Source organism: Sardina pilchardus, chromosome 13, assembly GCF_963854185.1.
Source record: "Sardina pilchardus chromosome 13, fSarPil1.1, whole genome shotgun sequence".
In the NCBI taxonomy this organism is placed as follows: domain Eukaryota; kingdom Metazoa; phylum Chordata; class Actinopteri; order Clupeiformes; family Clupeidae; genus Sardina; species Sardina pilchardus.
In genome coordinates, this window is record NC_085006.1 from 4,622,595 (window position 1) to 4,628,594 (window position 6,000).

At 41.3% G+C, this 6,000-nt stretch overlaps 1 protein-coding gene across 1 annotated transcript in view; it reads right to left on the bottom strand.

Moving 5' to 3' along the window:
• The window catches only part of cdon (cell adhesion associated, oncogene regulated), a 29,163-nt gene extending 23,512 nt beyond the window's left edge, over positions 1–5,651 (bottom strand). The window contains exon 1 of the mRNA XM_062552899.1: positions 5,281–5,651. The gene's annotated coding sequence lies outside the window, so the exon portion shown is untranslated. The remainder of the gene's footprint in view (positions 1–5,280) is intronic.
• Positions 5,652–6,000: the final 349 nt, after the last annotated feature.

A 6,000-nucleotide genomic window follows, 5' to 3' on the forward strand; every position in this document is an offset into this window, starting at 1 on the left:
ACCTCAGACTGAAGTTTATATTGCTCTGCTCAATCTGACTTGGGCAGTTGTTATTTTTTTCTTCTTCTTTTAAACCATCCCGTTAACTTTGGCGTCAACACAACGCTTCCTTCCCCTAACCCCACTAACCATGTTGTTAAGTTCAGCGTCCCCTCCCTGGCCTGCCCCGTGCACTGTCTGCTTTATGAAGGCGAGGCTGGTGTGGGGCGAGCAGCATCAGCCCACAACCAGAGAGGCCTTATGGTATTAGTGCGCCCTCTGAGGCGGCCCAGTCACTGCAATATCAGAAGAAAAAAAGCAGCGCTTCTTCAAATAGGCAGCCCCTAAGGCCAAGCAGGCACAGGGAGTGCCAGGCCACCGCTCCTTCACACAGCCTTAATATAGTCCTGCTCTTATCCAAGGGCTTTGGAGCACCACAGTCGCCTGGCTGCAGAGACAACCGGGGTAGATATGAGTTATGGTTTTTCGCATTTGAAATAGAAACCTGTGGTTATCCAGTTTTTTTCCCCCCCTTTTCGAGCAGAAGTTCTCTGACTTTTGGGAAGGAGCCAAGGCAAGGCACAGGGGTCTAGCAAATTTAGGAGGGTCAGGTTCAGGAAGAGAGAAAGAAATGAATCTTGCAAACAGGAAGACGCTGAGGATGCAAAAATTCAATCCAATGTTCTGTAAGACTCCAGAACATTCCTTTTGCTGTGGGGGCTGTCAGCAAGAGTCCAGTTCACAAGTTCATCCTCAAATCTTCCCTTAATGTCTGTGGATCCGGAGCATTGGGAAAATGCTCGCAAGAGACTTTGCTGAATAATTATCTGATAAGTAGTTGTTTTTGGAACTGGGGAGTGAGGCAGTATATATATAATACCATGTTGCAACTTCCTCAGGAACTGTAATTTCTTTTGTTCCTTTTTTGTTAACGAGGCCAAGTGCAATCAGACTAAGTGCTCTCATAAACTCAAGTCTCACAAGCCAAAAATCACACATGCAGTTAGTTCAGTCTACCAATTTTAGTCACTCTTATAGGCCACCTTATCGCCTTCGTGGAGAGCCACAACAAAATGGGAGAGGTATTTTAAAGGTGATCTGAAGTTTTCCTTTATAAAGTCCACTGAGCACTAATGGATTTCACAGCACAGTGAATCACAGATAAAAAAATAATAATAAAAGAAAGCTAGAATAAAAAACAGATGCATAGATGCCTTGGTGTTCTATCAGACATGCCCTGATATGTGAATCCATATTTGGAATGGAGTCGTGGCCACATCCCGCCTCATGCAGTGGCTCAGCCGAACATCTGTTTCTGCTGCTCCCAAAACTGTTTGTTTGTTTTAACAATTTTACCCTGATGGTTCTCATTTCATTTCTTAATCTCTTGAAAGACTTTATCCTTCCTCAGGTCCCAAAGATTATGAAATTCGACAGCGCTGAAGTGAGGCATCTGGTAAAAGGTTTTTGGTGATTTCTTTTTTTTTTACATTTCAGCTTTGATGGCAAAGATCAGGGCATTTACGGCGCAAGTATTCCATCACAATGTTACATGTCTCATTGTTAATGTACAGGATCTACATACTTAAAAATGAGTGACAGCATTTGTACAGAAAACTTATTTTCTGTATAGAAATGCCTGTTTGTTGCCATTCCTTCCTTCCAATTAAAAGACACTAAGCTATAGCAGTTGTTAAGCTTTCCACACACAAGAGTTAAGTCAGTTTACAAAGTGTCTGTAAACTAACCTGAAGAATACAAAAGAGACAGAACTATTTTCTTTCACTGAACGTGGCAAGCTATACTATATGCGCATCATACAAAGCATGTGCAGAGCAATATGAAGTCAATGATCACAAGGAGACAAAGCAAACTATCAGTATGCAGGGCATGCAGTGCCAGAAGAATCGCTGTCCCTTTGCTGTGTTTGTGGAGTGCCACAAGGTGGTGAGAAATGAAGGCGTTATTCTAATCAACCAGCAGGGAGCACCCCCTTGTACCACGGCTCAAAACTCCCAGCGTCTTCAATCTGCCCATCTTTCCCATCCACCCCCTTCTCCTAGCTGCTGGGCATTGTCAATCAACACCAGAGCTCCCTAAAGCATGTTGGTACTTTGGCAACTGGCCGCAAACTCTCATTTGTTCATTGAATACCTCCAGGAGCTCTGGAGTTGTCGACTCACCCTGACAAATGAGAGCTGTGCTTAGAGAACCAAAACCAATTATTTTGGGTGGTGAACAAATACTGTGCAGGGCCACAACGGTGCTATAATGCAGCATGTGGATTATCATGTTCCGGGCCATTCTCATGGTATGGGCCGCACTTGTGACTTCAACAGCCAAGATGAATGAACGTACAAAGAGGGTTGTGTCTCGGCAAATAATATCACTAGTGGAGCAGCGTGGCTGCAGGGCCGGAGTAGACAGCTCTTGATCACAGCAATATGGCAGAGCCACTGTGCCAAATAGAAGTGTCCCACTATCACCATACACGCGCTCCATAATAATACATATATGCAGACGGAGGAAGTGTTTTCAATTCAGGAAGTTCCTCTCACTCTCCCTTTCCCATTTATGACTCAGTATTTTCAGAAAGTCATTCATGGCCAGCAGCTGATCCTTTATTGCAAAAATACTTAAGATCACAGCCCAAACTCAAATAAACAACCAAACCACACAGTGATTTAGCTGTTAAAATTCACTTTCATCCCTTTTGGGCCAGAGAGAGGATTTAGCTGCCTAACATCTGTGTGGCAAAGGAGTCAGGCCAAGTAGGACTCCCAAAATACACTGTGGGGTGAGCCCAGATTCCCTCTTCTTTGCCCACGAGGACACACCCGCTGCCGTTCAAACACACTTTTTTTTACACACAAGCATCACTCTGGTCCCATACATTTACATACAGTCCTGCCCACTACTAAGACACCCTGGCTTCAATAACAAGCACAGAGAAGATCCAGCGGATTAGTCCTCAGCACCTCATAAACACAGTGGAGAGGGGAGGACTGCATTAATGCCCGTTTCTCTTCCCAGGTTAGGAGGTGGAATTAGAATAGTGAAATGAAGAAAATCATGTCTGCATGGACTTGTACCATTACACATGCTTACATTCAAATTGGCCACTTAACATACCTCTACAACAGGCACATGTGTTTATCATTAGCCAACACGCCCTAATCGGCCAAACATTCTGGCACACTTAATGTCACAGGGCTGTGTTTAGACCTCGTCTGTAGAGGTACTGGTATGCTAATGATTTATTCTAAAAGTAAGTCTCATTTTTACAAAGTAACCCTTTCAAAATGATGGAGTCTACTTTGACAATCTCACTTTTAGCTTTTTTATATTTCATATTGTTACACATATTCAATTAATTTCTGCAAATGTATTTGTCTTGATTCAATGAAACTTAATCTGCTTTAGACTTATCATAACTTCCATCCCTGCACCACCTCCCCCCTGCACAGACGAAACAATGCTTTAGAAGCTGTTTGAACTTCTAGGCACCCATCTGTGTCTCAAGAGTTTGATGTCTTGGAGTTTGGAACAGATTTTCAGAACTTTCCCCCCATAATGTGTGTTCTTCCAATTTCTGAGGGCATAAATCTCCACAAAGACTGACTCTGATTTACTCTCAAAGATTTACTCGAGGTTCCCCACAGAGAGAGGATCATGAACATTTTGGCTTTTAGCAGTATAAATGTTGAGCCATTTATTTGACTTCCTCCAACGCATTGCTTTCAATATCAAGTACTGTCTGTCCTCGGTAATATTACCCAAACTCAAAAACTCTATACGAAATGTGAAATGAAAACTCTAGATAACTCTATACTGAAATGTGTTTTTTTCCATATGTTTATATCACTTACAAAATAATGATGATAATAATATTACTATTGTTAACACTATTATTATCAGTATTATTATTATTATCATTATTGCTGTTTTGATGTGTAAAAAGCTGCATTTTATCACAGGTGATAAAAAATATTTGTTGTTGTCATACAATTATTTGTAAAATCTGTATGAACTTCACTTCATTAGTTTTGTGTAATTCTGGTGTTAACAACTGCTTTCCAAAATAGGCTATTCTACAATACAAGCCCATATACAGCACTGAAAGTATACATATTCAATACACACTTCCAATAAATCTAATAAATCTAACACATTCTATTATTTACTATCTATCAACTGACGACAGTATTCTACTCATGCACTTACTGTTAAGTCCTGGATAGATTGTAAATAGAAAGTCAACTCAAACTTAACAGGTGGGACAGTATGCTGGATGATGCTGACACTTCTGATTTGACAGAATGAAAGACAAAATGAATAGCTTTCCATGATCTCCTCATCTAATTGCACCCCTCTTCCATTCTGATGACACAGTTCCTGAATTTAATTCTTAAGCAGTGTGGTCTCACTGATGTACATTTGCAATGATGCATATATCAGGACATGCAACAGCCTACAAATTAATCAATGGTCTACTAATGTGTTGACCACAGGTGACACATCTGACCTGAATTTAAAATTAAAAAGAGGCACCAAATCACCACACAGAAGTAGGTCTGACTGTCTGCCGTGGGCACACAGTATGTGTGTGTATAGTGCATTACGTACTACTGCTGTTTGCTTCCCATTTACTAGTACTGTTACAAGTAGAGTCAAGTGAAACTTCTTGGCAGAATCACAGTCATATACAATTTGTAAATTGAATACAGGTCCATACTAGTTAGATGTGTAGTTTCTGGTATATCTCAAAGCATATCTCTATACAAAGATGCAATATGTTGCACTGTGAAATCCATGCATCAGTGTTCCTTTTGATTGAAAGTGCCCAAATGCTTTCAGAAGTACTCAAAGAGGTAGGCTACTGTAAGAAATTAAAGATTCCAACTATTGCTACACGTCTAAAGAGGATACAAGGCCTCGTGTACAGCTCTAGGTGAACAGGCTTGGAAATTGTGGACAGTCAAGGCTTTAATATTTCGAAGGTCTATGCAACCCTAGTAATGTCCGTGGGCGCCCCCATCTCAACTACAGAAAAAGGCAGTCGAAACCCTCGTGGTAAGTTTTAACCCGAAAACAGTTCATTGACTTGCAAAATATATCGAATCACTGTGAGAATTTTAACTTCTACAACATTAAAAAGTTATGTAATGATAACCATACTACCAGTTAGTCTTTTCCCAACAACAATCAACCCCGTTCCTCAAACTCAAGCGCCGGGACGTCTGCGAACTCAGTAAAAACAGTACTATAACCACCGCGTCCCCCGAGTAGCCTATTCCTTACCTTTTGCAGGAGGATATACGTTGCGGGAATCTGGATAAACTAGCAGAGAAGCGCATTCTTATGGCAGAAAATCCGAACTGGGCCCTCCATTAGATACGGGCGCAAAGTGCAGAGCAATTGGAGGAGAAAAAGAAAACCGAAAAGAAACTTTTCGCTGCTTCGGCTCTTCAAAACTGAGGTGTCTGAAAAATGCAAACAAGCGAAAAGGTTTATCTTGTATTCCGGACACTACTCTTGAAAAGTTACGCGCTCTATGTGTACCTCTCGGTCCTTTCACTGCTCGCTCTGCCTTTCACTACAACTGTCTTTTTCCACAGACACATCCGTGAAACCAGTATCGAATTGCTCAGCAAATCATAGCAGCGGTTCGTAGCCTGATCGTCAAACCAGGAATGTTCCAGCCCCAAAGCCCAATCCGTTGGATGCGTAGTGGGTAAGGCAGAGGAGGAGGGGGTAGTGGTGTTGCATTTGTGTTAACAAGCTTCTCCACCAAACAAAACGCTTATGTTGACCTCTCTGTAAGTGTGACATTGCTTCTCATAAGTATCCTATTCCTTAATACTACAAAACATAATAGTAGTGTGGTAATGTAGTTGCTCTGTAATCCAGTGAAAGATTTTAGTGACTTTTTGTAAGCTATTTTGGAAATAAAATATGCCTAGGCTATGTGGAAACTTTACAAATGTTATTAAACTGTTATCCCGGTGTTATTAATTGTCT